Source organism: Chrysemys picta, chromosome 1, assembly GCF_011386835.1.
Source record: "Chrysemys picta bellii isolate R12L10 chromosome 1, ASM1138683v2, whole genome shotgun sequence".
Lineage (NCBI taxonomy): Eukaryota > Metazoa > Chordata > Testudines > Emydidae > Chrysemys > Chrysemys picta.
The window spans coordinates 38458726-38482421 of NC_088791.1; the positions used below are offsets into that span (position 1 = coordinate 38458726).

Sequence of the window (23696 nt, forward strand, 5' to 3'; positions counted from 1 at the left end):
AATGATATGATGGTTTTGAGCTGCAATATACACACCCAAGGTACTTCACAAACTCTTTTCATTTAGGGCCGCAGCTCAGGTTTGAGGTCCCTAAGCAAGCTTGCCATACACACACTACCAGATCATAAGGACAAGTACTGTTGGTGTTTTTAATGTTATGACGTACCTAGTAAATATTCCCACTATGATTTAAAGTGGGACACTGAATCTTTCATATTTTTTCTAGTCAGCAATATCTAAAGATTTTTACATATTTATAAGGTTGATTTTATATACAGAGATGCCTTTGTCTATCAGGGTTCTGAAGGCTGTAAAATAGATTTCCTGCTTTTTTCACTGTGCTAGGTCCCTTCAGCCATGGCATGTCAGGAATTATTGTGCCAGTAAGTATATGACATCTCATCAGTAAAGCATGTAATGATGTCTTTGGTGCATGAAGTGAAATTATTTCAAGTTGCAAAGGACCTCAAGGAAAGGGTCAGAAGGTTAGATGCTAAGAAATAAATCATACATGTCTGTAGGGAATTTTTCTTTTGGGTTAAAGGAAAGATTACTTACAGACCTACTACTTTTCCAGGAAGTTGAACTATGGGTGACAGTGTGTCAAGTGGTTAAAGCAGAGAATTGAGAGGTAGGACTTCTGATTCTTTCTCTTTCTAGCTGTGTGTCTTTAGGCAATTTAACTTCTTAAGCCTCTGTTTATCCATCTGCAAAATAGTATAGCAATTCTTGTGCTACGTAACTCGCAGGGGCGTGGTGAGGCTTAATTTATTTAATATTTGCAAAGATCAACATAAAATATACATGCAATTGTGCCAATATCACTATTCTCCATTTCAGGATGGCAATAATGACAGTACATCAAAAGAGATGCCTTTTTTGTATTTTTTAACCCTCCAAAATGGTCAGAATGAGACTGCATTTCATCAGTCAAAAGAATGTGTCTTTCTTGCAAACAGTTTAAGCTAAAGAGTTTGGAATATTATTCTCCCAAAAGCTGTAAACATTAACATACTGAAGCAAATTTATATTAATTATATCTAAATCCTAGTGAAAAAATGCAGTAAAGGGCCCAGTTCAATCCCAATTGAATTAAATGGCAGTACTCCCATTTACTTCAAAGGGCATTGGATGGAGCCCTAAATAGGTCAAATGTAAATATAACTGGTGTTGAGAAACTCCAAGGAATACAGTAGACTTACAGGAATCAGTAGCAGTATTTTATATAACATAAATATCTTTCACTGACATGAGCTAAGCAATGGGTTTCCATATGGCCTATTGAAAGCCTTTGTGTTTGTATTTTACACATGTAGGCATCGAGGGAATTTAAGGAAATAAAACCTTCTTTATAGACAAGTAAATGGCTGAAGGGATGACACAGTTCAGTCTTGTAGATGTGGAAAGAAAACAGAGTGAATAGGTTTTCATAAACTTTTACAGGCGATGGCTTGAAGGAATCCCATTGGCTTTGTTCATGTGAAGTGTATTGCCAACAAAGTTTAAATCTATAGCCTGGGAGACCAAGTGAAAATTAGAAATAACTAAAACAGATTTTCACTGTTGTTGTGCTGGAAGTCATTTGACCTTAATGAACTACAGGAAACAGGAACAGGCAGCTTTGTAGCCTCCACAGTTCAGTCACGTTTACTTACTACATTAAAACAACTTACTTTTGGTTTGATAAATTGTCACTATATATGAAGTAGAGTGTGATTTATTATACATTGGTTGATGGCAGGAGGTTATGCAAGCATCACACTCATATGTTCTAAAACTATTCATTGCTGTGTTTGATTTATTAAGCACCTAGTCTGGGAACTTTAAAATATAGAACATAAAAGATAACAATTCATAGTGTATCTAATCAACTGCACAGGACAAAATAATATTGGCCACCAAAAGAGACTCATAATAACCAAACATTTAGAAACAGCATCATGTGCTGTTTGTATGATGTACCAAATAAGAAGTAGGCAGCCACATCCTGCACTAGCTTGAGTTTCCAAATGGTCTCAAGATGTAGACCCATATAGAGTGCTGTTCAATAATCTAGTCTCAAGGTGATAAGGTGCAGGTAACCATAGCAAGGTCCATATCTGAAAAATCAGGTTACAGTCTCCTTGCCAGTGGCAGATAGAAAACAGGCTCATAGCCAAAGCTGTTATTTGAGTATCCATGGTTAGCTCAAAGATAGAATGCCTCTGAATTGTGAACTCATTTCATAAACAGCAGCCATAACCCATGTGTCAGATGAGGCAACACAGTCCTCACTAATTCTTCTGGCTGCTTTCCTCAAACTGCCAACAAACAGATCACACTTACCCTAGCTCAATCACTTTCAAGTATTAGGTTATTTCTTCTATTGCCCTACCTGGTTATACTGATATATTGATGTAGAGTTGAAGACATTACAGCCTGTGTCTTCTCATTCTCATATTAGCTTCATAAACACATTGACTGGAGTGAAGGTGTGACAAGATGGAACCCTACGTTACCCTGCATGAAAGATCCCTAGGTACAGATGAACAATTGCCTCAAACTATCTTCTCTGATCTTTCCCAAAGAAAGAATGCAGCCACTCCAGAATTCATCCACCTACTCTTGTCAGGGTCTAGACATCAACAACACTTTATGGTCAGTGATACAAATGGAAGTTGATAGATCTAAACAAATTAGCATGGGCCTGTGGGCCCGATTCTCACATACACATTGCATTGATCCCTTTGCACTGCTCTGGCAGTGTAGAATGGCCATAAGATGTAAACAAAAATGTAATTCTGATGCACTTTAAGGTCCTTTTATGCTACAAGAGCAGTAGGAAGAGTCTTTAGTGAAAATGAAAATCAGGCCCTATGATTTCATTCAGTGCTACCAGCTCTTTGACCAAAGCCACCAGTGTATTTTCAGTCTCATTCTCACATCTGAAACCTGACTGAATGGGGTCAGAGAAGTCTGAGGATTCTAGATCCTTCCAGAACTTTCTTAACCTAACTTACCAAAAAGTAAGGTTGAACACAAGTGAATAGTTAATGGGATTTTCTGCATCGAGAGACTAGTTCTTCAGTAGAGGCTTCACATTGTCTCTTTTAAGGGCAGTTGACCCTCTGTAGAAGAATGTTGACAGTTATACCCAACAGTGGCCTTCAACTGCCAAGACAGGCAGAAAAACAATTCACAGGTTTTGCCCTAGAGCAGACCCAGCTATATTTATTCTGTGAATACACACATGATCTCAGACTCCAGGGCTGTCACTCTGAAACCTCTCACCCCCTTCATCTCACTCCCATCCCTGTCCTTTTTGAGGTGTCCCTAATAATCAACAGAGGGTCCTGTGGCACCTTAGAGACTAACAGAAGTACTGGGAGCATAAGCTTTCGTGGGTAAGAACCTCACTTCTTCAGATGCAAGATGACTTGCATCTGAAGAAGTGAGGTTCTTACCCACGAAAGCTTATGCTCCCAGTACTTCTGTTAGTCTCTAAGGTGCCACAGGACCCTCTGTTGCTTTTTACAGATTCAGACTAACACGGCTACCCCTCTGATACCTAATAATCAGTTGACCACCATTTTGGCCCCTTCCCTTTTCTGGGGATGGGTCACTGTCAGCTGTGCAGGAGAGCCCTTTTGAGGACCCCTCCTACCTCACTGGTGGTCAAATAGACTGGTGCCTTTCACAACCACTAAATGTGCATGAAAATAATTGAATAGTAAACAGCGGTGGGAGACAGCGGGAGGATTTAAAAAAACCAGCATAAGCCCTTAAAATATATTAAATGGCACATTTTGAATGTGGTAGACAACACTCAAAATATTCAGGGTATCACAGTTCATTTAAAAAAAAGAAAAGATTTCCATATTTGTCTTACATAAGTATTTCATTTTTCCAGGCTCCTATACTAAAATGGTATTTCTGAAGCTGTTCAAATAAAATGAAATGCACTGTAGCTGATTTGAGATACGAGAGAGAGAGAGAGAGAGAGCAAAGATTTATTATTTTTGTATCCTCCTTTCTAAATAAAACTTTCTCTAATTTGAACTTTGCTCCAGAAAGGGCAACTCCTGACGGTAACTGGTGTGGAGATGCAGCAGGTTATGCCAGCAGTTTCAGAGATCTATTTTAAACTTGAGGAGACAGGAACAATTAAGTTTTTTTTTCCTCTCCAGACCATTTTAATGAGAGAAAACAAAGCTGTCTGCTTCCGGGATGGCATGTTTCTCACTGAGGAAAACATCAGGCTCCAGGATTTCATCCTTCACAAACTCTGAAAAACAGGAAAAAGGATTTGAGTTCCTGATGTGCTAACAATTTGTGTTAATTCACACTCATGCATCAGTGACCAGCTCATTTGGGAAACATTGTTTCTAAGGTCAAGGGCTGCTTGTTGGATAAAGGCATTAAGCTGGTGAAAGACAAACATCGCTTACCACAATTGATCAAGCCTTTCATTGCTTTTTTTCCTTATGCCTCTTCCCTCCACTGTTGAAAGCCCAAATTATAGTAGGGGCATATGTAGATTGCAACATTAGCAGGTGATTCTGAGAGGAAATTAATACATTTTGCTACAGATTGCTGTGAATGCTGCCAGTATTTCCAAGGGCTGTAGACCAAATTAGGAGTTTGAAAGTATTGAACCATCTTCAGACATACTCTGCTAGGTGCACTTCAGTTGCAAATGAGGCAATCCTGCTTGCTAAGTTTCACAAAGAGATTCGAGCACTAATGTCTCCTCCTAACGTGACTGTTTGACATTTTTAGTTCTAGTCATCATGGGTTTAGCAGAGTTTCTAAACGATTTTTCCTACAGATTCCTTTTCCTCAATATTTTCTTACAGTTTTTTCTTAATGTGTGAGTTTCCTGAATGAATGCTTGGGCTTTTGCACCAATAGAAAAGTCTCTTTTTTTTTATTCATACCACAGGTACTATCAGGCAGGTAGCCCCAAAACATACTTTCCCACCCTGACTTGGCAGGATCACTTTCTCTAGGAGTTAAGAACAGGTCAGTGTAATAACACTTCCCCTGAATCGCCATGCCAATTGTGGCAAATTATGTTTCGTGATTTTTTTGGTCTTAGACTTTGTCTACTGCAGTCTCTGCTAAGAAAACCAAATTCCCTCCTCTTAAGAATTCAAGTTCATTTGAAGGCTTCATGCTGTCTTTTGGTCTACATCCATACATGCTTACTCTGAGCAGTGGCTGTGGAGAGACCTGAACACTATTTATCTCATTAATTTGCTGTATCAAGTAAATATCTTCATTCAATACTACAGCATCAGTATGCAGTGTTTTGCCTTTGCCTGCAGAATGTTCTCATCTTTAAATAGTGTTGCTTGGCATGCAGGCATTACAGTACGTTATTTCAGGCAATACTTGTGACTCTGTCAGATAGCAAAAATGTGCAATGTCCTGCAAAGGCTGCTGGTAAGCCATTCTGTGGCTAGTTCCACTATCCACAGTTTCCTCTATCCAGCTGTCAAAACCTCCAGTTTTTCCTTGAGCACTTCTACACTTTTATTGTTATGTATTTTCAGGCCAGAAATCTTTGTGGCACATGGAAAACTGAAACTGTTCAGAGCCACATAAGAATATTTCATACAAAATAAATAGCATAAGGTTTTCTCTGATAACATAGTTTAGTGCCTCATAACTCACTAAAAGACTCAAATTTTGAATTTATCAGAATTTCCAGCATTGCATGGCATTTACATTGCCATGGAAACCTTTGGGATTGCTGCAAATTTTAAGGTTAGCTTGCCATGGAGTCCATTAGGTCTTCCTTCTAAAGTGCTTATTGATGGGTCTCCTTTCATGGGTCCCTTAACAAATCTACATGAGAGAAGGGATTATTGCCGGCATGACTTTTGGGAAGCAGTAGACCAGGGGACATAGAGTCCAAAGATAGCTTTTCTCTTGCACACCTTCCAAGTGCAACATGGCAGGGGGGAAGTATTGAATGCACATGAATGGCAGTGGAATAGAGGTAAGAAATAGTGGAATGAGTGGGAACCAGGACAAAGGGACAAGTGAACAGAAGGTGCTGGTTTTATGACAACCAAGTGTCCACCCACTCTACTTCCTAATATGTGCAGGAGTAAGATTCTCTCTTTGGTCCTTCCATGCACCCCTGCTCTTTATGTTCTTCAAATAGCAGTGGACTGTGGGAGAGAGCTGGGGTGCTTTTATGCCACATATATCAGTATCTCTGCAGCCTACATCAGGGATGCTTGCCACATAGTTGAGGTCAAGTGTGCCACATTGGTCATAATCTAGGCCCTGTGCCCTAAGAATTGTACAGTAGGATTAATTGTGCCTTTAAACATATAATCGTCAAAGCATGAACTTACTCCTCAAGAGTTTAAGCAATACCAGAATGGATTTTTTTTCTGCAATTCTGGGAGCCAAAATATTTATGACTGTCTTTGGTTTCACATAAAATATGACTGTTATAGTTTGGCAAGAATGTGTAAGACCTTCAATGAGACCAACTGAAAATTGATTTTTTTTTATTAACCTCAGGTTTTTAGACTACTGTTCTTTTTATGACAATGCTCTTTGTGTCAGTGTCCCCTCATTCTCTTATAGTTATAAAAAGTAGTCCTTTATGTCCCAGATTTTTTTGGGTAATGGTTTAGAATTGAGTTGTAAGCAAATCTAAGCAATTCTCATTGATCTTTAATTTAAAATTTAGTCATTTGCATCCTTACTATTTTGATACTGGAATATTCAAGTGATGTGAAAAGAAGCATAAGTAAATCTAATCTCTCTCTCTCTCTCTCTCTCGGCCTCTCCCTCCCACCTCAAATAATTTAATTAAAATTATATAATGTTCTAGAATTTGAACAGGCCAATTAGAAAATACATAGTACAGATGATGGGTTCTAACCCATCCTTATTAAATCAAGGGATGAAACTGTTTTTGCTATTTCCATTCACAGCACTCTTCCAGCTCATAGCCAGCTAGCAATTAATGGAATCAGATTTAAAGCAGGGAATCAGGAGAAATCAGCTTCAGTGTAGTCATGGGTATATGCACTTGCCAGCATTATGGGCATAGTTGTATTGTATATGTGTTGGCACACAAAGGGAGAGAGAGAGAACACATTCCAATTTATGAGGAACATTCTATCTTTCCCCCAATCTAGTCACTACAATTATTTTAACCCACTGGCACTGCTGGATAACCTATTTTTCTTAGGCTTACGGTAATGCATATATTTTTATCACTGACACTATTAGAAGCAAAGTCAGTCAATGCTGAATGCTTTTTATAAATCTCATCCTGTGTTCATAAAGGAAAAGCAAACGAAACAAATATTAACAAGGAATGTTACACCTAATACATGAAATGTAATAACCAAGACAAATGTCAGAGAATCACAAAAATGAGAGAAAGAAAAAGACAATTGAACATGCAGTCCATCCTGACAATGCAGAATTGTTCCTGATTATATTTTCTATTCTTTTGGTCTCTTTGTTTAAAAAAAAAAGTCCTAAGTGGGCATCCACAACTTGTCTGCAGAGACTGTTCCACAATTTATTCCAGGAAGTTTTTCTAGTATTCATTATACATTTTTCCTTTCTTAATTTCATCTCAATCCTGGTTATATCGTGTATTACACTAAAATACATTTCCATCATTGCTGTTTAGATTCTTCAAAAATGTATAGACTTATGTTCCCTTTTATCCAAACAATACATATTTAGCATTATTAATCTTCCCATAAATCAATCTGTCTAGCTCCTTCAATGTTTTTTCTAACTCTTCACTAACATTTTAAACTTGGCAGCATCTTACTAGTAAGGTGAAGAACTGAGCAAATTATTCCAGATATTATTGCATCAGAGCTGTATAAAGAGGGACCATTTGCTTCCCTATTCTGGGCCACTGCTTTATTTTCTCAAAATTCAATCATTTGCATTTTTCATAGTTGAATCTCAAAGTGTTATTGCCTGTCCATATCTCTAATCTCGCTAGGTCAATTTCTCAGTCTTCAATGGTGTTTGCAACTTTTCCCAATGTAGTATCATCTGCAAATGTTATTATCATATACTTCACTCTCTTTTCCAAATCAGTGATGAAAATATTCAATGTAATTGGACCATTACTAGTTGTATTTACATTACAGTATTTCCTAGAACGGGGTCCTCATGTGCTAGGCCCTATGTAAAAACAAAATAAGAAACTGTTCCTGCCCTGAAGAAATTACAGTCTCATTAGACAAGACAGACAAGAGAAGGTGAAAACAGAGGCAGAGAAACATAGGCGCCGACTTCTTCTGGCGCTGGTGGGTGCTCGACCCGGCCTCGCCCCGACTCCACCCCTGCCCTGCCCCTTCCCCCCCCCCCCATTCCAACCCCTTCCCCAAAGTCCCTGCCCCAACTCCATTCCCTCCCTGCCCCTATTCAACTCCTTCCCCAAATCCCTGCCCCTGTTATACCAATAGAATAAAAACCAGCAGGATCTTATTAAGAGGGATAAGGCAAAGATGCCACATTTATTGTAAATATACTGATAAAGCAAAAGATAAAAGTAAACAACGTTGTTTGACTACTTATTTTTTATACATACACACATACATGTATATACATATATATATATAAAGAGAGAGAGAGAGAGAGAGATTCAGTCACACAATCATTCATTCAAGTTCTGTATAGGTGTTATAGTTACCAGCCTAGTAGTTGCTCATGCCAAGTTACTGGCCAGGTATCTTGGTCATGAGGATGGAGCCGAGTCCGTGTCAGGTGCACCTGATGCTCCTGGAGGCTGGCAGCAGAACCAGAGACTCAAAGTCATCAGTCTTGAGAGTCCATTCTTATAGGAATTAGTTCCTATGTTAGTCTATGGGAGCTGTTTCATCCTGCTGTTGCTGACTCAATCAGCAGATGGCACATTCCTGTCCAAAGTGGCACATTCCTGGTGGCTCCACACTGTCCAAAGTTCGTGTTTCTCATCCTTCCAGGTGATGGGGTGGATCCCAGTTTACCCTCCGGGGGTTTCTGGTCATCCACTTGACACATTCTTCGGCCGATGGATACTTCCTTTCTAGGCTGGCACCTCCCTAACCATCCATGTATATCAAGCATTCATCAGCATACATTCCATCCCTTAACCATATTTTAATTTACTGTCTCCACCACTTTCAGAGTGTGTGCTAATTCATTTGAGACTCCCGGCCCTGGATGGATATGGGGGAAGTAGAAGAAAAGACATTTGTCTTGTCTAGTGTAGTATCCCCTTTTTCTCTGGACCCAATGTTATCACAGGACACCACTAGAGACAGACACAGAACATGCAACACTGAACACAGAATTTGTCGCGACACTATAACCATGGTTTTTTATAACTTTTTAGCTGGTACCAGCTCTCCTGATGTTTTGGTTCAGAGCCTGAAAGATAGAAGCTTGGAAACAAATTAGCACAGTGCTTTCACCATGGCAGAACCTGCTTGGGCTTGTGCTATCCTCTGTTCTAGTGTGACTGCTGGACATACATTTTATTTCTCTGCTTTTGCAGCAGAGGCTTGTAAATTTTGGTGCAGTTTTTTATTTTTGCATGTAGCCAATTGAAGGAATACCTTGTTACAGGTCTTCCATAGAAACCAAACTGCAACTGCTTTCTTTTGTTTTTACAGAGTTTTTATGTACCCTTGTTAAAGTGACAGTCTGATTACACAGAGCCATTTTAAGGCTCAGTGTTTCTAGCAGTGCTTCTTTTTGTTTTGTGCCCCTCACCCCTGCTGTTGCTTTAGAGGGGCACTGTTAATTTTTTATTCTTTTACTACAGCTCTCATTTGCTATTTTGTTACACACACAAAAACAACTAAACAAACAAACAAGAAGAATCCAGAATCTTTTTCTATTCTTCTGATTTTGACTGCCCTGCTGCAGTCACAACTTTGGTTTTTATTAAAAACATTTTAAATTTTGTAAAGCACCGAGTTACCCCTTAAGGGTTAAATGCCAAATTCCAAAAGCCAGCCAACACTGATTAGCTGTGTCTGGCAAAAAGGTTTGTTAGTTTTGCAACTTTGAATTAAATAGTTAAATGGATTTTTAGTGGCATTATTTAAAACAAAACAAAAGTAATTTATTTTAAACTTACAAAACAGATGTGTTGGTTTAGGTTTTTAGAACTTTACATATTTTTACAGACAAATAGATACATACACATTTTTTTTTTTTTAACATTTTTTTTACATTGCTGTTTTTACATAGCTGTACATAGATTATATTTTCTTTATACATTTGGGTCAGTTAAGTTTTAATAGAATCCCCTCATGTTTTTAACAAATTTGACTAAATTGTTTATAGTCAAATTATTTTAAAATACCTGGATTATTTACAGACATTCCTTTGGAAAAGGGCCCATTTTTCCTTCAGAATGGCTGCAAAGAAACCAAGAATTTCTTTTTTCTTTAACATGGTACTTTTTAGCATTTTTACAAAGTTTAACTGCTTAATTCTGTTCAGCCTCTGTAGAGTTAACTTTTCAGGGTTTTTCCTTAAATTACTGTTTATTTTTTAAAATGACACCTTTATTAATTAGATTTTACCATTTTAAGTATTGTTCCAGGGATTTATGCCTGCACTTATTGCTTTTTTACTTTTGCCACTATGCCCTTAAGGCTTTTAACCAATTTTTTTATTTGTTGCTTGCCTGCTTGTCTGGGCCTGATTCTGCTTTTTTTAATGAACCTGTCCTTTCCAAGGGCACAAGCTTTGTTCCACTACCAATTTAGCAAGGAGGATGGGCTTTTTAACCAGCCCCCACCCTTTCTGGTCCCTTTCCTTAAACATTTCTTTCAATATTGTGAAATGACCACAATATCACTCACAAGAAAAACAAAACAAAGCAAAACAAACAAACAAACATAAACCACACTACACTGCCCAAACTCCTATATTCTTCAGAGTTTGGTTTAACAGAACAAGATTTGTATCTTATGATTTTAACCCACTTTGGGCCAGAGGGAGAGACACTAAGCTTCTCTCTGTATTGCTCGGGCTTTTACCACCGAGGGTTCATCCACCAAATATAAAAATCCTTCCCAGGATCAGAGCGAGAAACAGTAAGTTTTCCTCTGTACAGGCTGTTAGGCGGAGGTAGCTGTCCCACAGCAGCCAGATCCCTGCAGCGTCTCTTTTTGCTGCATTTGGGGGTTTACATATGAGGATATAGTGGGCCAATCTATCCTCCAGGTCTGAAATAGAGCAAGCATCTGCAAGGGCTTGTTCAGTCCAAGGACTGTGCCCATATCTCTGAAGGATTTGTTTAAAGGGTGTTATTTCTTTTACAAAAGGTGAGGTTGGAGCTCCTTCAAACTCCATTCCTGTCTCTGAGACTGTTCTCCCTTGTCTTTTCTTAAACATTTTTAACACGTGTATAGTTTCCTTTGTTACCCCTGAACCCTTGCAGCGAGTGACACAGCCTAAATTATCTTATCCTGCTACCCCTGATCTCGTTCAGCGAGCAGCTTTACCTTGCCCTATAGGCTCTTGTTACCCCTGATTTTTTAGTGAACACTTTGGATAAGATTAATTGTAGCTTAAAGTTTCTATGAGCTCTTTTATGAAGCCTCTACCCACCGGAGGTCAGTAGGCTTTGGTTAACCAAAAACAGAACCGCTCTCTAGAGAGCCGGCTGTGTGCACACCAATGTTCACAATAACTGAGGCATTTTACCAATATTCCCCCTTTCGCAATTCTCCACCAAAATGTTATACCAATAGAATAAAAACCAGCAGGATCTTATTAAGAGGAATAAGGCAAAAATGCCACATTTATTGTAAATATACTGATAAAGCAAAAGATAAAAGTAAACAACGTTGTTTGACTACTTATTTTTTATACATACACACATACATGTATATACATATATATATATAAAGAGAGAGAGAAAGAAAGAGATTCAGTCACACAATCATTCATTCAAGTTCTGTATAGGTGTTATAGTTACCAGCCTAGTAGTTGCTCATGCCAAGTTACTGGCCAGGTATCTTGGTCATGAGGATGGAGCCGAGTCCGTGTCAGGTGCACCTGATGCTCCTGGAGGCTGGCAGCAGAACCAGAGACTCAAAGTCATCAGTCTTGAGAGTCCATTCTTATAGGAATTAGTTCCTATGTTAGTCTATGGGAGCTGTTTCATCCTGCTGTTGCTGACTCAATCAGCAGATGGCACATTCCTGTCCAAAGTGGCACATTCCTGGTGGCTCCACACTGTCCAAAGTTCGTGTTTCTCATCCTTCCAGGTGATGGGGTGGATCCCAGTTTACCCTCCGGGGGTTTCTGGTCATCCACTTGACACATTCTTCGGCCAATAAATACTTCCTTTCTAGGCTGGCACCTCCCTAACCATCCATGTATATCAAGCATTCATCAGCATACATTCCATCCCTTAACCATATTTTAATTTACTGTCTCCACCACTTTCAGAGTGTGTGCTAATTCATTTGAGACTCCCGGCCCTTTAATTACAGAGGGTGGGGGTCTGATCTAGGAGCAGTTGAATGAAGTGAAAGACACTTAACAGCTTATAGTGTTTGTTTACATTGTATAACAAAGTCAGTTAACTTGTTTGTAAGTTTTACCTAGTAGTCACAGGATAAATATAATCAATGGTTTCTACAAACAGTAGCTTACAAGTTTTAACAGAAGACCCAAGAGATTTTTGTACTTGGTAAAACTGTTGGATTTTAAAGTGTGAGGGCCAAATTATGAGGGGGTCACTGTCTCTTGGGGGAATCACTGTTAGTACCTTCTTTAATATCCCTACACCCCGGCCCCACCTCTTCCCCTGAGCATGCCACATTCCCACTCCTCCCGCCTCCCTCCCGGAGCTTATTACAGCTGTTTGGCAGCGGCAAGCACTGGGAGGTGGAGAAGCTGAGACGCAGCGTGCTCAGGGGAGGAGGTGGAGGTGAGGCGAGGAGCTTGGCTGCCGGTGGGGTGAAGAGCACCCACCAATTTTTCCCCCGTGGGTGCTCCAGCCCTGGGTGCTCCAGACCCCACGGAGTCAGAGCTTACGCAGAGAAAAGTTGAAGGGAGGTGGCCAAGGTCACCCCAAAGGCTAATGAACGAACTAGAAGGTCTTCAGTCTATTAGTTCAATGACTCCGAGTCCAGTGTCTAGACAGTGGAGCCTCCTGTATATACAATTGCCTCCTATGTATACCCATGTAACATTATTACTGTCTTACCCCTCTTGAGGCCTCCGACCAACTTTATATATTGCTGTTTATCCTTAATTTTGCTTACAGTCTTTCAGACAGCTTTCAGTCTACACAAAAGTATTCCTGTCCAAACCAATTTAAACTACTTTTCCATGAAACATTTTATAAAACAAGGTATCGATCCTTTACTAAAATCCAAATATGTTACATCTACTTCATTCCCTCTGTCCACTCATTTTACAATTTTGTCAAAGCATAGCAATCATGTTAATCTGGAAAGAGGCAGTTTTTGCAAACAAAAGCTACTTATGCCTTCATTACACCTTAGAAGTTCTGTGGGTTTTTAAAATCTCTTCATATTTGTTCCATTATTTTACTAAAGGACAGAATTCAGACTTACAGTGTGGTAATTTCCAGAAACACTCTCCTTTAGTTTGTTTCTTTATTTTCAGAAAACTACTCTGCAGCACCATCTAGAGAGGTTGTCATGTTTTTCCATATTCAAAAAGAAACTATATACTTGCAGTCTGAATAACTTATTTTAGAGTAAGAAAGACAAGAAATCAAGAGAGAGAAAAATAAAGTCCCTCTGAGAAAGCAAAGTGATGCAATGACAGCCATCTCCAATTGAAAATGCTCTCCAGAATGAAGGACCTCACAGCAAACAGACAGTCAGACTCCTCAGACAATATGGAGTACACAGAAAACAGTGTGGAACAGTAACTTAAGTATAAGCAGCCAAATTCATTCTAGAACCAAACTTCCTGAGCTTTCATTGTACAGGTCCAAGAGCATAATTGGCATTTAGCAAATAGTAAATAATTGTAGTGTAACTGAGCAGAATTTGCTCCAGTAACTGATATATTAAGGCAATGTGAACAAACCCTGTATCCTCTGTATGAAATACCATCAATAGATTGATGGAGACCTTCAGAAATATTATGTCTTTGTCTGAAATGTGACTAAACCTTACTAAAAAAGTCATTCATTTGACAATGGGAAGGTTTGTCTAACTTCTGGGAAAGAAGATTCAGCTCAAAAATCGCTGAGAAGTGGCAATAGTGAAATATTCATTTCACCTGCAAATACTTCCAAAATGCACCATAACTCTTGCAGTAGACCTGAGCCTACTTATGGCTTCATTATTGATTTAAGGACTGATTTGGGCAACTCCCAATTTGATTATCATAGCCAAATGACCCCAAGGTTCAGCTGTTTAAATTAGACACATGCAATAGAAGTAAAATCTTATTTTGCAAGGTCAGATCAAATTCTGCTGAGCTTTTTAATGCCAAAAGAAGTCGGTCAGATTTTAATCACCTCCACTGAGTAGCAGTCAAAAGAGAGTTTTGAACTCTTCTGTTTTTGAAAACACTGAAGAAAACATCTGATCCTTTTAAATTAATTTTCTTTATCCTTATAAATGAATGAATAAGGGGCAAACACATCAACACCCATAGGAAATGATTCTTAGGAAGTATTCTTTATTCTTATAGACAAATGATCACTAAAGGAGAATTCCATTAGCCTACAAAAAGATTGAAGATGAAAAAAATGTTATTTTGATGTAACTCTCAGTTCACTCCCCCTCTAACTGCAACTGGACAAATAGAGACTGGCTTGTGTCACTCACAGAAATCTTCTTTTTGATCTTTCTTGACATTTGGTGTTTCCTTTAATATGACTTTGTAAAATGAAGAATGTAAAACTCAATTTCAAAAGACCATGACAGAAAGTATAATTGTGATTTCTTCCATATGTCTTCTCTGAAGGCCACGTCTTATGAATTCTGCAGGCTAATTTATCTAATAAGGAAGTGGAAATGAAATTGGGCAAGGAAAATGGGGTCATCTTTTTCATTATCAAAGCCATGTGAGGACATTCTACTGGCAGAGTTGAATAATGTTATGCAATAGATTTACTATGATGGTAATGTTTCTAGGCCAAGTATTTAACCTGCTAAATTTTTGTATAGCCATTAAATACCAGCACTCTTCAAGATGTGAGCACAAAACTGAACTGAAATGACCTCCGTCCCAAATCTAGTGAAATGAAAATAAGTGTGATAACATGGTCTTTGTGATAAGGCACTGGAGTCAGGAGCTCTGAGTTCAGTTCCTGGTTATGCCACAGAATTCCTGAATGATCCTGGACAAGTCTTGTCATCTCTGTGTGCCTCAACTCTCAGTCTTTCACTTATATGTTGTATTTCTTTCTCTCTCAGCTATTCAGGGCCAATCCTGCAAAGAGACGCACACAGACAGAGCTCGGTGGCCATGAGGAGGCCTGTTACCTTCAGTGGATCAGAACCTTAGACTCTAAGCTCTTCAGGGCAGGGAAGATCTGGGGTTATGTATCTATACAGCACCTAGCACAATAGCGCCCTGCTCTTAGTTGTGCTCTGTAGGCGTCAGACAATAAAAATAATGATAATAAAATACAGCTTTAATTTTAAGTACTGCATACAGCTTACCAATATCATAATACAGAAACTTCATTACCATTACATTATTTCTTCCATACTTTTTATTGCTACCACAAGAGCTACACTAACCCTGATGTTCTTGAATTTAAAAATAAATTTCACGTTAACACAGACAGTATCAAATACAAAGGAAGCCTCCCCCTCTCAGGTACTAGCAGATACTAGTTTAGCACATCTTGTGTGTTACTTTTCTCTCACATTTTATCAAAGTAATTGTGTCTGTGGTTAACTAGAATTGAGGCTGGTCCGTCAGGCAATGACATCAACCCACAGCAATTACATCATCATTAGCAGATGCTTTATGCTCCATCAGAGAGTTGGGGCTCATCATAAATAAAAGTACTGTTCAAAACTAGCCTTTTGAAGTATTTTTTAAAGAATACTCAGATAGCAACACATGGAAAATAAACAGTTCTTGAACAAGCCAGTATTTATGTATATTGCTCAAATGTATAATGTAGACTATTGTACCAATGTTAGACTGCACATCATGCAGGAGGAAGTGTGGCTTTAAGGCCCATTGAACTCTGATCTTACCAAACCATCACAAGAACACAAGAACACCACATGTGCTAAAACCAATCTGCTGGATGAATCACTGTGAACATTCACAATGTTCCATAGCTCAGCATTTTTCATATCTTGCCTATGCCGGGTGGTCTAGTGATTGAACGGTGCAATGAAACCTGGAGACTAAATGGTTAGTTAGTTTAAGGACTTTATTTTTTCTTTTGCTATTATGCATCAAAAGGGCCAGAGATGTGAAGGGAGTCTGGTCTAAAACCAATGAAGTCAATGGGGGTATTGTGGAATCAGGTCCCACAAGAGGAAATAAAATATGAGGGACAACTGTGGGTATGATCTGATTTAATACACCAGGTGTTCCACAGTCCAGTTTTGCATCTGTTTATATTTTAAAATGTATTTGTCATTAGCAGATGTCTAAATAGATGGGTGTCTATGGAGGTCTTTAAAAAAAAGAATAAAAAGGGAGGGAAGTTTCTAAAAAGTTCTAAAATGATATAAGCAAGGGTAGTGAAACTTACTAAGTATAAGAACATAAGAATGGCCATACTGGGTCAAACCACAGATCCATCTAGCTCAGTATCCTACCTTCCGACAGTGGCCAGTGCCAGGTGCCCCAGAGGGAATGAACAAAATAGGTAATCATCAAGTGATCCATCCCCTGTCCCCCATTCCAAGCTTCTGGCAAAGTATGAACAAGTTGTTAATTCCACATTGTACTTCAGTAAAACAGGTGACTCTTAAATTTCCTTCCCCATTCTATTCAATTTGATAGAATACTGTGGTTATTAGAAGTACAAAATAGTCTAATCTATATGACCAAAAATTAGTTGACTTAAGGAAATTGAGGGAGACCACCAGGTAACCCAATATGCTGAGCTTTAATCACTTCTGTACATTTCTGTTTATAGGTCCAGATTCTCAGCTATGTATATCAGCACAGCTCCACTGACTTTCATTGATCCGCCCCTGTACGTACTATACACATATAGCAACAATTGTACAACCACAAGGCTATAGCCTGTAAGTTTCAGGAATCATTTATGGTTCTTAGTATAAATCTCTGGCAACCACCCACTGATTTATGAAAAGGTCTTGCTAAGTTTGAAGTACTGAAATTAATGACATTTAGTTCTTAAGCTCAATTGATAATAATGCTGGCCTCACAGTGTTGAGATAAATTAGATAATTTTCAAGATCTTAAAGAGAAGACTTATAAATGTAGGACATGTATAACTAAGCCTGCCAAATCACTTTTAAAATATAATCCAATAGATCTCTCTAAAATAATATGAGTCCTCGTGTTACTTGATTCCCTACTGAAATGGTGGTTGTGGCATTTCTTAAAATCACCACTATACTTACATGAATCTAGTTTTCACACACTTCAGTGTTTGAGGGAGTTCAGATCAGACTTTTGGTTTAGTGCATTATCAAGATATAAGTCAATTGCAAAATTCAGATTTTTGGATTTTGAACATTGGGAAGTTTTAGGGGATGTTTGGATCTGAGCTTGGTTTATTTCTACCACTTACAATGGTTTTCATGATTTTTTTTCCATTATGAAACAGAAATCATATTGATTTATTTTTATGCTTCTTTAAGCCATCAAAATAATTCTCCATTTTAAATGTTAATGTTTTAATTATGACAAAATCACTGAGGTTTTATACTTAGAGAGACACAAGCACTCCAGCTACCTTTTATAAATAATTAGAAATGAAATAAACTTTGATAACACTTCACAATAAAACATCATGGGATGCGAAGTGTGAGGACTCCACAGACCAAACAATGCAACTAAAGGTGATTCTCATACACTTACGCAGACATTGTATTGGCTCCAATAGTTATAATGCCAAACGTAGTGTCTGTTATCATGCTTGATTCACTGAATCACAAAGATTTCTATAAACATTTCATTGGATCTAAAGGCCCATAAACTTGAAATAACGTCAACAAGAGAGGGGATTTTTCCATGTACTTTACTCTACCATTGCTAGGATGTCAGCAGAAGAGTTTAGCATAGCTCTAGCATTAAAGAAAAATATCAAAGGCAATTAATTACAAGTCACATGCAAATAAACCCCACAAAGATAAATTCTGAGTTAATACTGCTGTATGAACTTTCCATCATACATCATATAGCAAAGCTACTGCAGATACAACTGAGCTAATCATGGAATGACGGTCACAGCATCGGTGCCGTACATAGGCCAACATGTGTCTACATAATTTTCAGTGTAGACTGAAGCAAAATTACAAGAAAGCAGGCCCACTCTGTTTAAAGTTTTGCATCTGCTTTTTCCCTAGCAAAAAGCTTCAGGTAAAATCATTCTACTTTGAAAACAGAATGAAACAGTGTGAGACAGGGCCAGAAAGGGTTACACAGCTACCTGGCTAATTGACCCAGATTCAACCTTTAGAGACTTATTAGCAGATAATGTTTGTGTTTTTGTGTGTTTACATATATATTTTTAGAGGTTGACAATGTAACCGATCAGTTCCTGTTTATTGCTGTATTTTGTTAATTCAGAGATCGAAAGGAAATGTTAACATTTAAGTGAACTATGAATGTAGTGATATCACTGTCTTAATTTCTCTTTGGAGTATAGGATAAACTACCACCTATAAATAGCGGGAGACAGGCAATTGTTAATTACCAGTGATGCTTGGAAATAGGAGGTTACTTCGAAGACACTATTCTTCACCCAAGGAACACCTGCTGTCAAAAGGCTGACAATAGCCTGCCAGGGGTCTATAAAAACTCTTGGGCCCTGAGCCTTTTAATCTCAGATCTGCTCAAGTTTCATCAGGGGAAGATTGAGTTGCAAGACTGAGGTCTCCAGTTCCATTCTAGATCACCCTGATATTGGATATTTGTACATTGGACTATAACTGGATGAACTGATTCTGGAAAGGACTCTTTGCAACACTAAAGCTCACCATCTCTTCTATGAAACTAACCTAAGAACTCTAGTCATATCTGTATGTATAATTATCTTTTAACCAATACTCTGTCTCTTTTCTTTTTTAATAAGTTTTAGTTTAGTTAATAAGAATTGGCTGTGAGCGTGTATTAGGGTAAGCTCTAAAATATTAATTAATGTGGTGGGTAATGTGTCCGATCCTTTGGGATTGGTAGAACTTTGTATATGATTAACAAGATTTTCAACAATCCTCATCATATTTGACTTGGCTGTCTGGGTGGGTGCCCAAGGCTGGGTTTCTTTAAGGGAACTGTGGTTTTGGCTTCTGGGTAACAAGTAAGGTATTGAAGCTGTTTTGTTACTGGCTTGGTGAATTTAAGTATTAGAATCAGGGCCGGCTCTAGGATTTTTGCCGCCCCAAGCAAAAACAATTTTGGCCGCCCCCTCCCCCCCCCCCGTTTTTTTCTTACCCCACCCCCGGCCCCGCCTCAACTCCGCTCCTTCCCCAAATCCCCAGCCCTGCCTCCTCCCCCCAGGCTCTCAAGCCTAGGAGTGAGGGAGGGAGTGGGAGAAGCAGCGCGTGCGCCACGGCCACTCGGGGTCTCCCCCTCCCTCCCAGGCTCTCAAACCTGGGAGGGAGGGGGAGATCCCGAGCGGCCGCGGCGCGCGAAACAGCTGATTCGCGCGCCGCTGCTCCCCCTCCCTCCCAGGCTCTCGAACCCAGGAGGGAGGGGGAGATCCTGAGCGGCCACGGCACGCGAATCAGCTGTTTCGCGCGCCGCAGCTGCTCGGGATCTCCCCCTCTCTCCCGGGTTTGAGAGCCTGGGAGGGAGGGTGAGCAGCGGCGTGCGAGCGGCAGCAGCGGAGGTGAGTTAGGGCGGCCAGGGCACATTTTTAGGGGCGGCATGGCCCGCGCCAGAATGCCGCCCCTAAAAATGTGCCGCCCCAAGCACCAGCTTGTTTTGCTGGTGCCTAGAGCTGGCCCTGATTAGAATAACCACCAGTTTTGAGGATTATCTGCCCCATTCTTTGCAATTTGCTCTAATTGAGCAATCTCAGTGTGGCCCCCCCCCCCGGAACTCCGGTCACAAACATTTAATACATTTTAAAGAAAAATGTAAAATATGACCTTTATAATAGCTTATCCCAGTTTTAGTATGACATCTGACATGATTCTACCTCAGAGTAAAGGGTTACAAATCTTTGAAGGATATCTATGCTAATGAGGAAGAAGAGTTATTTGTGAAAGGAGTAATGGAATGAAAGTGAGACAAGGAAGAACTTTCTGACAGTGATTTCTCTTATGCTGTTGAATAGTCTTCCAAATGAAAAGGTGGAATCCCCTATATATGTGGGACATTTAAAGCTAAACTGGACAAAACTTACAAGAGTAGGGCGACAGCATGAATATCCTATTATGTATTCCCCATCTCTAATATGGATTAGGTGGAATGGAAACATCATATGTTGGATAAAGGGTCAAACAGAGAGAACAACTGACAGAATATTGTCAAGTTTGGAGGAAGTGTTGAGACTGGACTGCATTCAATACTATTCAAAATGTTCATTAGCAATTTGAGAAGATGATCTAGAGAACATGCTGAAGATATTTAAATAGGGATAAAAATTACCATGAAACACAGTGGAATAAAATGAGATTCAACATAGACAGATACAAAATATTTTCAGGAGAAAGAAATAATCAAGTGCTGGCTCTTGAGAGGAAGTGTTATGAACTTCAGTGGGCATTGCAGGTGTAGCTCCCAGAAAAAGGCTACAAATTAACAAATATGTAATGGGGGATAGACTGTTAATTATAGAAAGGCATGAGGAAGGTTGTAGTAGATGACAGACCGAATATGAGTGAAGAGTACAATGCTACCTACAAAAAGGTAAATGAAGTGCTGTGCATGATCAAATAGGAGAAGCATGTATAAAACAGGGAAGGTCATTAATCTGCTCTATTCACCATGGTTTGGCTTTAGGTGGAGTTTTGTCTTCAGTGCTGGCCACCAGATTTTAAAAAGCATAGAAAATTAGAGATCATGGGAGAGCAGCAAAAATGACAGTTTGGGACCAGTCTCTACCACTATGGTGTATATTAAGTAGCCCCTTACTCTGAGTAGTCCCATTGTTATCAGTGGAATTACACTTGGGCAAAGGTGCTCTGCTACACAGGTAGGGTTGTCAGAGTCTGACACTTTGAAAAATAGGATTCTGAGGGAAGTTTATGAGGACTATTCTGAGGAAAAGAGGATTCCCTTTCTGTGGTAATGACTGAGTGGTGAACCAGAAGGAAAAATGCCATGCACTGAACAATCAATGCCTCTTTTTGTAGTACTCTGTGTTTTCCGTAGAAATCCTCTATCCATTTATTAATTAACTAGATTCAATTTCCTCCCCTCAAACAAGCCCTAGAATCCTTGTCAATATCTTCAGTGAGTTTCTCTGATCTCCTAAAGCCCAATGAATGTTTTTCCTCAGTGTCTTCAGAGGAGTCCTATGGCTAACTGGAGGACAGAAAACAAAGGAGGTTCATCTACTTTTCCAGCTGTGTGAACAACTACAGCACATATTTATTTTACTTTCATGAACATGGGATAAACTCTGCAAACTCAGCTTAAAGTGAAACCAAGGCTGATTTTAAGTATTTTTGAGATATGCGCTGAACATTTTTCAGAGCTCTAATGGTAATAGCTTTTACTTATTATCGATCTAGACTATATTGAGAAGAGAGTAAACCAGAGATTAATAGCACTTTATCTCATTACCAAGACCCTAAACCATCCAGTTCTCTATCAAGCCTCTAAAAACACAAGACAGTCATTAAACATTGTTGAAGAAAAACAATTCCTATAGCGCATTTAGGGCAAGATTTTTAATGAATATGTAAAGGGGAACGATTGGTGTGGTATACAGGAAAATGCAATATGTTCATTAAACTGACTTATTCCTTTAACAGGATAGCTTTCTATGGTATTTTTGTTGCTCAGGAAGTTTATTCTTAATAGCATTACTTCTTTAACAGATGCCCATTTAAAAGGATCCATAGCATTTTGTTTGTTATAGAAAATGCATCCTTACAATAGTAGGCCCTACTGTGTTGATGAGCTCTAGAGAGCGTCATGTGCTTATGGTTCAGCAGCATTCATTCCACTCAGGCATTTGTATATTTTAAACTTAATATTTACTGATTTCAACAGTGTATGCAGTAATCAGAGAAAAAAAAACAGAGCTATAAAACTGAATACCACACAGAATACTTTTGCAGACTAGAGTCAAGATCAGAAACACTCTGACACAGGGTGAAGTGACTGTTTAAGAAAAGAAGCAATCATAACAACAGTGGCATCTCTGATGTGGACTAATATGTATCTTTTAATTCCCTCTTTCTCATATATATCAGTATATCAGATATCAGCATCTGGCCATAACTACATTTGTGTAGGTGTATGGTTAACCAAATTGAGTTATGGCCAGATACTGATCTCTCTTATGCTAGTAGAGTCAGTGCAGTTAGTCTGGATTTATACTTGTGTGACCAGAACCTAACCTTTACTGCCTCTGTAGTGCTTTGGAAATGTAAAGTACTATTTAGTGCTCATTCCTATTGGACCCAGACCAATTACCCTGTATCCAAAGGCCAGGTAAAGAGGATTGGAGGAAGGAATACTTATTCTGAACCCAAAACTGAACCTAAAGTTTGTAAATTGATCCTATCTTTAAAACAGAATGAACCAAAACCCTTTGTCCAAATACCTCTGAATTTTTGTAGTTGTTCGAAATCCAAAATTTGTGACTTGGATCTATCTCCAATGGATGTCTATAGTTAGACTATTAAGTCCATATTTAGGCACCTACATAAAGGCCTATAATCCTTTAAGCACCTATTTTTGAAAATCTTGGGCATTCACAAGTTCATTGCTTACTGGAATAAAAGCTAAATGATGAAACAAAATACGCCTCTACCCCGATATAACACTGTCCTTGGAAGCCAAAAAATCTTACCGCGTTATAGGTGAAACCGTGTTATATTGAACTTGCTTTGATCCACCGGAGCGCACAGCCGCCCACCTCTCCCCCCCGGAGTGCTGCTTTACCACGTTATATCTGAATTCGTGTTATATCGGGTCGAGTTATATCAGGGTAGAGGTGTAAAATAAGCAAAACAGAATAAAATAAATAAATCTAAAGATATAAAGTTGATATCTTACAAGAATAAAACAGAATTTTTCATTCTTTCCTTTTTTTTTTGTTCAAATATCTAAACAATAAAAGGAGAATAAATGGTCATTGGTCCATAGTCAGATTTCAGTATGATTTGATCTGGCTTGAATCTCTCAAAAATCGAATCGGAAACAAAGCTGCCAAGCAAAGATTCAAACATCAGGAGGAAGCCAGGAGAGAGTGGGAGGTAGAAAAAGGGAAAGGGAGACAGATGAATGAAACATTTGGTGACAAAATGTACTAATAAGCTGAGTTTACTTTTGAAAAAAAAATCACTTATTTTGTTTCTTCCTGTATGTTTTGAAATACAGTACAAGACAATGTATCTTTATATTGTCCCATCCCAGAGGTTGTG

General features: G+C 38.8%; 1 long non-coding RNA gene across 1 annotated transcript in view; it reads right to left on the reverse strand.

The window, feature by feature from the left end:
- Positions 1-750: 750 nt before the first annotated feature.
- LOC135973187 (uncharacterized) overlaps positions 751-23696 on the reverse strand; it is a 417975-nt gene continuing 395029 nt past the window's right edge. The window contains exons 5-6 of the long non-coding RNA XR_010589890.1: positions 3548-4264; positions 751-3312 (exon numbers count right to left, since the gene is read on the reverse strand). This is a non-coding gene — a long non-coding RNA (uncharacterized LOC135973187). The remainder of the gene's footprint in view (positions 3313-3547; positions 4265-23696) is intronic.